The 11,457-nt window shown below is 39.1% G+C and overlaps 1 pseudogene; it reads left to right on the forward strand.

Moving 5' to 3' along the window:
- The first annotated feature begins 267 nt into the window (after positions 1–267).
- Positions 268–3,207, forward strand: LOC129884251 (ATP synthase subunit alpha, mitochondrial-like; annotated as a pseudogene).
- The last annotated feature ends 8,250 nt before the right edge of the window (positions 3,208–11,457 follow it).

Genomic DNA, 11,457 nt, shown 5'->3' on the forward strand with positions numbered 1-11,457 from the left:
AGAGGACTCTCCTCTTGGAAAGAGGCACCAGATCAGGGGGGAACCCTTCTATCCCTTTGGCAAACCATTATCCTTGATAGCCTACTTTTTCCACCTATCACAGATAGAGCACTATGGGACCCACTATAGCCGACCTTATAAAAGTCTTTTGAAAATGATTACTCGACACGACTTAGATCTATTCTTTGAAGGAATCAAAAAAAGGAGAGACCGGAAGTGCTCTTTTTTGTCCGTGGCATTATCCCTTCTATATATCTAAATTTCATTATGGAACTTTCACCCTGAGCTATGGAACTAACAAGTCTATTAGAAAGTCGAATTAGCAACTTTTACATGAATTTTCAAGTGGATGAAATTGGTTGAGTGGTCTCACTTGGAGATGGGATTGCACTTGTTTATGGATTGAACAAGATTCAAGCTGGGGAAATGGTTGAATTTGCCAGTGGTTTGAAAGGAGTAACTTTGACTCTTGAGAATGAGAATGTATGGATTGTTGTCTTTGGTAGTGATACTACTATTAAACAAGGAGATCTTGTTAAGCGCACTGGATCTATTGTAGATGTTACAGTAGAAAAGGCTATCCTAGGGCGTCTGGTCGATGGCTTGGGGTCCCTATTGATGGAAAAGGGCCTCTAAGAGATCACGAAAGAAGACGTGTTGAAGTGAAAGCCCCTGGGATTATTGAACGTAAATCAGTGCACGAGCCTATGAAAATAGTTTTAAAAATAGTAGATAGCCTGGTTCCTATAGGTTATGGTGAACGAGAACTTGTAATCAGGGACAGAAAAACTGGAAAAATGGCTATTTCTATCAATACCGTATTAAACCAAAAGCAACTAAACTCAAAGACCACCTCTGAAAGTGAGGAATTGTATGTTATACCCAAAAAAAATTTAAGCTAAGACCCGAGCCATTCTTCTTATGTGTATAGGCCCGAGAATAATGACTTCTAATTGTAGATATGTTTTAGGATCAATTCCTAAGTATTTGAAGTATATTATAGGTGAATTAGGGTCATGAGGAACCTCTAGTACTAAGTCGAGTTCAAATATCCCGTATCGATTGATTTTTCGTATAAGATCATATAAGGGTCAACTTCAAACGACCATTACTTTCCGAATATTAAGATTTAGGTGGCCCATGAACTATGAAATTAAAGGTCTTTGACTTCCCTTTTCAACACCACCAAGTGTTTCTCATTCCAAGTGTGGAGTAAAAGGTTATGGCCATTTTATCAGAGACTATTGCTGCAGTAGTTTGGGGCCTGGCGCAGCGCGCCACCTCTGCGCCCGAGATAAGTCGTAGTAGTTTAAGGCCTAGGGCGGCATGCCAGCAGTGCACCCGACCCCATTTTTCAATTTTTTCTTAATGAAGGGCATTTTGAACTTTTTCCGCCTTTCCCAAACTTAACCTAAGCCTTTTTGGGAATAAAATTCATCCCTTCTAAATACCCTAAGGTTATTTTCTCTCATTTAAGAATTAGAACATTGAGAGAAGAGAATCGAAGAGAAGAAAGAAAGCTAGGGTTCAAGGATTTCAAGTCATTCCTTCAAAGTCTCGATTGTTTCTTCGATTTCCAAGCTAACATAAAGCATGGACATTGTTCTTCCATTTGCCCCATGATTGTGATAGGTTGATTTGTGAATGAATTGAGTTCCCATAATTGTGTTTCTTGAGAATTTATTTAAATTTAACATATGTTACATAATTTTGCGTAATTGATGTTTTTCATGAACTTGTTTCTTGAACAAATGATTTAAACTAATTATTTCATAAACTCTAATAGTATTTTCACTAATATTGGATGTATATACCTAAGTATTAAGTCTAGATCCTTAAAATCGTGAATACATGATTATGATTGGGGTGTGATCCTAAATATGAAAATCTTGATGAAACTTGATAGTCCTTTGTATATTCATTATTGAACCCAATTGAATGGTCTCAACTGAATGTTGTCATAAATAATTATCCCAACTACTCTTAAATGATTGGGAATGATTAGATAATTGATTGGTTGAAAGGATTTATTGGATAAAATTGATGAACTGATAAAAGTCCATATGAGAATTGTTGATTGATTGATTAGAATTGATTATCTTATAAGTATTGAGTTTTGGGAGGAGTATCGAGCACCAAATTGGGTAAGAGTAGGTAATAACTCAAATCCAATAACTACGTAACCAGCATAGAAAAGGATTTAACTATTAAAATTGAATGTTTCTCTTTTTATTGTCCTAAAAAGATATGACTTGATTGATTGATTGGATCTATGATGGGATGATTTATCCTTTACCCTAGCAAAGTATTGGACAGTTGTGGCAACAGTAACGAGCTTGTTGTATGATCACTGGTTCATAAGTGATTGTTGTCGGATAAGAAAAACTCTTAAATAGGTCTTGATAGTACTCTAATTGGATTGGATTGTATATGACTGGTCTCTATCAAAACGTCACTCTTGCTTTAGACATATGACATCTTAATTGAGTTACTTAAGTTGATGTTATTCTACGTTGATGCATGTTTCATTCTGCCATATCACATACTCGTACATTCCACGTACTGACATACTTTTAGACATGCATCATTTAATGATGCAGAAATAGGTTTTAGAGATCATCAACAGGCGCACCATTGAGAATCTGTTCACACTCAACTAATTGGTAAGTTCACCCCTACATTCGGAGGATACCACTTATGTTATTCTTTCTTTGAGTTTAGTCTTTTCATTCTGATATGAGGTAGCCATGAACCTGTCATTTGTACCATTTAGACAGTAGTGATAGAGTCTTCCTAGATTAGATAGTGATGGATTGAGTGAGAATTTTTATTTCTTGAATTGTTCTTGTCAGACTATTCTCATGACATATATTGGAGTTTGATTTGTTGGCCTATGGACTTTCTTCTTTGAGTTATATTGTAGATTGGAATTTCCCACCTATTTGTCTCTTTATTTTAAGTCTTCCACTGATTGAATGAATGAATGGATGTGTGAACAGGCCAAGTGATTCGCTTGGGAACTGGCAGTAGTCTTTGAGTGTTGGTACGCCTAGGGTACCCTTCCGAGGTGTGACATTGTATTGTGTCTATGTAGCGATTGGAGAGAAACACTCAACTGTGGCTATATCTATATTAAAGCAAGGGAAGAAGCATCAGAAGTTGCCAAGTGACAGCATAATATCAAGCCACTTGATAGTTTTAAATTAAGGTTCTTTATAATATAGTAAAAAATATTAACTATTTAAAACATACAAATATAAAAATAATTAAAATTGACCAAAGAAAATTACATCAAAAATTAAAATAAACATAAAATACAATTCCAATTGACCCAACACGTTAAAAATGGTAACACAAGTTACAGAAAAAAATATATTAATGAATATATGTCAAGCCACTTTGCTTTTTTAGAACAGGATACTAAAATTTAGAATAAAAAATAAACAGAGTCTTAAAATAATTATTTAAAATAGAGAAAAACGTAAATGAATCAACTGACAAAAAACAAATTGAGAAACAGAATAAGGGCAGTTAAAATTTAAGAATAAAAAATATTAACTATATAAAACATAAAAATATATCAACAATTAAAATTGACCCCAAAAAAAATTACAACAAAAATTAAATAAACATAAAATAAAATTCCAATTGACCAACACGTTAAAAATTGTAACACGGGTTATAGAAAAAAATACATTAATGAATATATGTCAAGCCACTTTACTTTTTTAGAACAGGATACTAAATATTAGAATAAAAATAAACAAATTCTTAAAATAATTATTTAAAATAGAAAAAAACGTAAATGAACCAACTGAGAAAAACAAAATTGACAAACAGAATAAGGGCAGTTAAAATTTGAGAATAAAAAATATTAATGTCATGACCCGATTTCTCAGATCATGATTGCACCTACTATAACCCCTCAGTAGGTAAGCCAACCGGTAATCCGAAATGACAAGTAATGGATTTGAAGGCAGAAACTAATCATGAATAGAAAACAATAACATAAACAGAATAAATGAGCAGAAGCAACACCAAAACCTGATATAAACAACTAAAGATCCCTCCCATAACCTGAAGGTCACAAGTATAGAGCTGTTACAATATAAAAAATGAGTACAAGTCCCAAAAGTGGACCAAAAATATATAAACATCAACTGACTAGTCTTAGATATGCAAAAGACGGGTCATCCAAGCTGAAGGAGATAGAAATGATCTCAAAATGGCAAGTGCTCACCATGGTCTCTAGAGCTGACTGCAACATGCTCGATCTATCCGCGACGATAGCTGGTGCTCGGCCCTGCATCACGTAAGTAGATACAGAGTGTAGTATGAGTACCAAGACAATATGTAACCGGTAGGTATCATAGGCCGACTGACTAGAAAAGGTAAAACCAATATGAAAAAGAGAAATAAGACTAAATAGGGTCGTAATAAGTATCTAACGTGAAAAGGGTACGATCTAAGAGAACTATAGCTAACTACACCCAACTGGGCCCCCATAAGCCTAGCCGGGACACTCGTGAAACCCTAATGAAGCTCATAAGTCCGTCGAGTACATAGAAATAGCTACAACTACCAAGGCTAGGAACTAAGAATCTATGATGCCAAGAATCGAAGAACCATGTCATATCCGAACCAAGAATCTCCAAGAATTGATGAACCAGGAATGCTTTAGGGGTCGAGACCAGGACTGAAACCCATATGCTCACACGAGTATTCAATGTGGTTGAGGCCGGGGCTGCGTACCTAGATGCTCGCTAAAATACGTTAGTACAGTCAAGGCCGGGGCTGGATAACCGGATGCTTGTTATAACACATCGCTACGATCAAGGCTAGAGATGGGTACACAAATTCTCGCCATACTAGCAAGTCGGTAGACACTAGGGCTGGGTACACGGATACTTCCCGATGAAAATTCAGAATGGAGGCCGGGGCTGGGTACCTAGATGCTCCTTTATGAAAATTCAGAACGGAGGTCGGACTGGGTACCCAGATGCTCACAAATAGTTGATCCCATGGTGTCGAATATTCTCCTTTCAAACAGGACGATAATAGTGCCGAGAATCTCCTTCACAATAAGTCAACTTATATGCCGCCAAAGCTTGAACCGAAGCCAAAACCGAAAGATCACAAAGTCTAGTATCACTGATGTATCTCAAAATTCACAATTACGCCGAGTTATAGATGAAGGTATTCTTAAGAGTAAGGTTACCTCCTAGCTAAGGACAAACTATCAAGCACTAGCCTATTATACCATTTTACAAGAATCTAAGTCTGCCGGAGTGATGCCAGGAAAACTAAGAAAAGCTTACAACATATACTAAGGCCAACATACTCCACAATATCAGCAATATAGTCATTCAACTCCTCTTACAATAGTAACAAATAACAGAAAGGATCACATGCTTTCAATTATCCGAGAAACCCAATGAAAGCCTAAAACACGATTTCTAACACCTAAGATATAAAAACAAGCTACCCAACCAAAATTCCAACAATCTCAATATATTTTCACGCATTCTAACACAATTTAAAGAAAGGAAAGTCGTAGCCTACCTATAGGCTGAACACGCGCGCTCCAAATCACTGTGTTAGAGCTTTTCCCTTCTAAACAGCCTCGAAACGTTGCCATGCTATCAGAACCAGAATCATAATGTCGTTACGATCGTTTAGACACTAATTTTATAATTTTTAAAAATAGATTAATTTCGAGGGCTAAAATGAAATCTGGAATTTTAGAATTGACCCCAATAATAGGTCCTTCACAGAAGCCCAAGCTCAAGGATAAATTTACAACACTATTTGGGGTGGAAAAACAATGCAGGACGATCACGCAATAAATTCTCACATTTTAAGCTAAGAAGACAATAAGACAGCATCTTTAATCAATGATTTCTTAAATATAAAACTCTCCCAATCAAAACAAATTACTTCATGATGTTCTTTGCAAAAAAAAACCACAACTTGGCCTCAAAAAGTACTAAAAATGGAGCACAAACGACCAAGATACAAACCTCCAAAGTTCAAAAAAATTCCAATCCGAAAATACCAAAATCAGTAGCTAGTTTCATAAATTTACCTCACACGAAGCCCCCCCTCAAGATTTTGAACTCACCAACGGATTCTCCATGAAATTCTCTTGAATTTAGAATCTTGAATCGTCAAAATCATGTTTATATAGGCCAAAAAATAAATTCTCAAAGTTCTTCAAAAATTCACTTCGAAAATGGATATGGGAGCAACTAGAACCAAGATTTCACCTCAATCGAATGATCCAAATCAGTTTCTAAGCTCCCAATGTGTTCTCCTCAAAAAATCTCACAAGTTTTCCCTTGAATCGCCCAATTTGGAGCTCTATAACTCAAGTTATCAGATTTTAGATTTGGAGAAAATACACAAAAATGGGAATGCACCAGCATTGCTGTACTCTTTTTGGCACAGTCCAAAAAATCTTGGACAGGGTGCTCGGGATTCATTCAAAACTGGATGCGCACAAATGAGATATGCTACCCCACCAAATTAGACGTACCGGACTCAATGGCGCATTCTGAATTCCCATACGACATCATTTTAATGAAAAGTGGGTCCTACATCCAAGTGCCATTTTAAGTCAACTTCCACAATGAGCTTCAGAATTAGACTGAAAGCCTTGAGAAGCGATCAAAGGGTAGTTATAGACAAACTCGATATTTCAGAGCTAACCATGATGTTAGAATTTTCATCCCAGTGTGTCTTCAAAGAATGTTGACTAAATCAACCATGTGCCAAATTTCAAAGACAAAAAAGCCAAATGGTCTTAAACTCATTCTGATTGCCTCGATACTCATGTCGGCCATGCTACTAGCCTAATTTGGCCATTATGGAGACATCAGAATTCCTTTTTGAGGTTTTCTTGAAGTTATGACCAAAGTAAAATTTTTAAGTTTTGAAAGCTCCAAAGTAGGGAAATGGGTCTAAAACCCAACGAACGACCAGGCGATCGACCTACCAGCGCTAGCAGTTCATAAAGTACGTGGGGTCTCTATAGAAATGCTCTAAATGACCAAATGGAAGCAATATTAGAAAAATGACCTGGAGGGTCATTACAACATCCACTACTAAAAGAATTTTCGTCCATGAAAGTAAAGACAAGGATATACCTAGAGGCTCAAATAAGCTGGGGAATTGCTCCTGCATCTCCTGCTCAGTCTCCCAGATATCACCCTCCATCGGACGATGGTACCACTAGACATTAACCACTGGGATGGACCTAGAACAAAGTTGGCAAACATCTCTAGATAGAATAGAAATCGGGTCCTCAACAAAAGTCAGGCGATCATCGAACTCAACTGAATCATACCGAAGCACGTGGGACTCATTTGGAATGTATCGACGTAGCATAGAAACATGGAAAACTGGATGTATAGCTAAAAATGCTGGAGGCAAACCCAGCTCATAAGAAACCTCTCCAACTCTCCTTAGAATCTCAAAAGTCCCGATATACCTGGGCTAAGCTTACCCGGCCTACCGAATCTCATCATGCCCTTCAAGTGAAATGCCAGCAATAACACTCGATCTCCAACCTCAAAGCGTAAGGGTCGGCACCTATGATCAGCAAAACTCTGGTGCCTACTCTGAGCTGTCCTTAGCCTATCCTGAATATCCTGAACCCTACCTACATCATGCTGAAGTAAATCGATACTGTGTTGCCCAGGCTCTGAGGATTCAAACCAACCAACTGGAGTATGAAAAAGCCTACCATATAAGTCCTCAAAAGGGTCCATATGAATTCTAAAGTTGAAGCTATTAATGTATGTGAACTCCGCCAAAGGCAAGTACTGCTCCCAATAACCCTCAAACTCTAATAGACAAGCTCGCAACATATCCTTCAAAACCTGAATAGAACGCTCTGACTGGCCATTGGTCTGTGGATGAAATGTCATGCTAAGATCAACCCAGGTGCCCAACACTCTCTGAAAGGCTCTCTAGAAAGTAGAAGTAAACTGAGCTCCCATATCTGATATAATGGACACTGGTACCCTGTGAAGATGGACCACATCCTGAATACAAACCTGAGTTAAATGCTCTACACTAAAAGTAGACTTTACTGGCAGGAAGTGTGCTGACTTGGTCAATTGATCAACGATGACCCAAATACCATCATTACCTCTGGGTGTCCGAGGTAATCCCATGACAAAGTCCATGGTTATATGCTCTCATTTCCACTCAGAAATGGTTAATCTTTGAAACACCCCATCAGGATGCTGATACTCGGCCTTAGCCTAATCGCAACTTAAACAATGAGAAACATACTCTGCTATATCTCTCTTCATGCCATACCACTAGTAATGTTGTCGAAAATGTCGATACATCTTCGCGGTGCTCGGGTGAATAGAGTACCTAGAATTGTGGGCCTCGTGAAAGATCAACTGTATATAGTCTCCAACTCTAAGAACACAAAGGATACCATCAAATTATAGTATCCCATCGAAATCTATAGAAGCTTAGACACCCGAGCTTCGCAATACTAACTCTCGTAGCTCTACCAATGCTCTATCCTCAAACTGTCGGCCATGAATCTGATCAGAAAGAGATGATCGAGCTCCCACAAAAGCATAAACTGGACCAGTATCTAAGATGTCCAACTTGACCATCCTGTTAGCAAAACACTGGATTTCCAAGGCTAGGGATCACTTCACATTAGGCAAGTAAGCTAAACTAACCATACTCTCCGCCTTCTAGCTCTATGCGTCTACTACTACATTCGTCTTGACCGAAGGGAGATGATAGAGATGTCATAATCTGCTAATAGCTCAATCCAGTGCCGCTGTCTAGAATTAAGGTCCCTCTGACTCATAATGTAATGTAGGCAGTGGTGATCTGTATATATATCTCACAATGGACTCTATATAAGTAGTGCCTTCATATCTTTAGTGCAAAAACTATCACCGCCAACTCTAAGTCATAAGTGGGGTAGTTGCGCTCGTACGCTCTTAACTATATGGAAGCATAAGCAATAACTAGGCCCCGCTGCATCAAAAACCACCTAAGGCCTACACCAGAAGCATCACAAAATATTGAGATAATCTAACCCTCAATGGGAATAGTTAAAATAGGAGCAGTGGTATGCAACTCCTTGAGCTTTTGAAAGCCCAACGCACACTCTTCAGACCATATAAAGTGAATATACTGAAAGGTCATACGGGTTAATAGGGCTGCAATGGTGGAGAAAACCTTGATGAAGCTCCTGTAAGAACCAGCTAATCCAATGAAACTTTGAATCTCTGTAATAGGCGGGGCCTAGCCCAACCACGAATAGCCTCAATCTTCATCAGATCTACCATGACACCCTTCTTGGACACCACGTGTCCCAAAAATATACAGACTCCAACCAAAACTCGCACTTTGAGAATTTAGCATAAAGTTGTTAATCTCTTAAAGAATGCAGCCCATCCCTCAAATGTTGTGCATGCTCCTCTCTACTCTGCGAGTATACTAGTATATCATGGATGTATACGATCATGAAGGAGTCAAGATAAGGCCTGAATACTCGAGTCATAAGGTCCATAAAAGTTGTGGGGGCATTAGTAAGCCGAAAAGACATCACAAGGAACTTGTAATGGTCGTAATGAGTCCGAAAAATAGTCTTAGGAATGTCAGCAACTTTAATCCTCAGCTGGTGGTAACCGGACCTCAAGTTAATCTTAGTAAAATGGTGGCGCCCTAAAGCTGGTCAAACAGATCATCGATACAAGGCATGTGGTAACAATTTTTCACCGTCACCTTATTCAACTCCCTATAATCAACACACATCCGCATAGTCCCATCCTTCTTCTTAACAAACAGGATGGGTGCACCCCATGGCAACACATTCGTATGAATAAAGTCCTTACCTATGAGATCATGAAGCTACACAGTGAGCTCTTTTAGCTTTGTGGGGGCCATACGGTAAGGTGGCATTGAAATGGGCTTAGTGCCCAGCTCCAAATCTATAGCAAAGTCAATATCTCTTTATGGGGATAGGCTAAGTAGGTCGGTAAGGAAAACATCAATAAAATTGCAAACCACAGTTACTAAATCAATAGAAGAAGCCTCATTGGACACATCATAGATACATACTAAGTATGATAAACACCCGAGCACAACTAGCCGCAGGGCCCACATAAAAGATATGAGCTCAATCGATGAGCGACTATAAGCACCCTGTCATAAGATCGGGGAATGCTAGGCATGGCTAATGTGACAGTCTTGGCATAACAGTTCAAAACTGCATGGTAATGGGATAGCCAATCCATGCCAAGAATAATATCAAAGTCTAACATATCAAGTAAAATAAGATCTGCCTGAGTCTTATGCCCCTAAATAGTTACCACACAGGATCTACAAACCTAATCTCCCACTAAAGAATCCTTTACTGGGGTGTAAACATGAAATAACACCTCAAGTGACTCATAAACAATACCCAGATGAGGAGCAAAATATATAGACACTTAGGAATACATGAAACCTGGATTAAATAAAGTTGAAGCAGTCTATTGACAAATAAAGATAGAACCTGTGATCACATAATCTGATGTCTCGGCCTCTACCCTCACTAGAGTAGCATAGAAATGGCCATGTAGGCCTCACCAACATCCATCTACCCTGTGACCTTACCTACCTCCTAAGGGACCTCCCTAAAAACTCTATTGGCCCTCATCAAGGCTCTGACCTAGATCTCTGCCTCCAGTTGGAGGCGGTACTGCTGCCAATGGTCTAGCCTAGCTCTAGTGAACCACAATTATAACACCTCGAAGCTGAGCACCATGTAATGATCCATTCGCGATAGGAAGGAAGCAGACCTGATCCACTCGAGCTATGCCCTGCGGTCGAACCCCCTGAATGGGGATGACTACCCTCAGCTACTAGCAAGGCTATCTGAATAGGTCAGCTGGACTGACCTTACTAGTACCTATCATGATGAAATCGCTGGCAGGGCCTGTCATAACTATCCTGAACCCTAGGCTGGGACTTACTGTAGCTGCCCTGATGCCTAGGCCTTTTATCGCTGCCCCCTTAAGGATGACGATGAATAATCTCTATGGTGTGGGCATGGTCCACCACATCCAGTAAAGAGCGGCCCACATAAACCAAGTGCTCCATTTCCAATCTCAAGTGAGGCCTCAACCCATACATAAAACATTGTACCTACTCCTCATTGGTGGATAGAATCATAGTGGCATGCCAGGATAACTGGTGGAATTTAGCCTCATACTTGGTAACTTTCATGTGACCATGCTCCAACTGTGTAAACTGATCCTGGAGTCGAATTGAGCTCATGACAATGGTGGTGACCCATCTGGCCTGGTCTATAAGTAGGAGTGTCCCACTGTCTAGCTGATCCACAAAACTGGTAAGCCATAAAGTCGGCCCCTTTGGACTCCACAAGACCCAAGGAGTGAATTTTCTCCTAACAAGTAGTCAGACACTCCA

The sequence above is a fragment of the Solanum dulcamara genome, chromosome 4 (assembly GCF_947179165.1).
Source record: "Solanum dulcamara chromosome 4, daSolDulc1.2, whole genome shotgun sequence".
In the NCBI taxonomy this organism is placed as follows: Eukaryota; Viridiplantae; Streptophyta; class Magnoliopsida; order Solanales; family Solanaceae; genus Solanum; species Solanum dulcamara.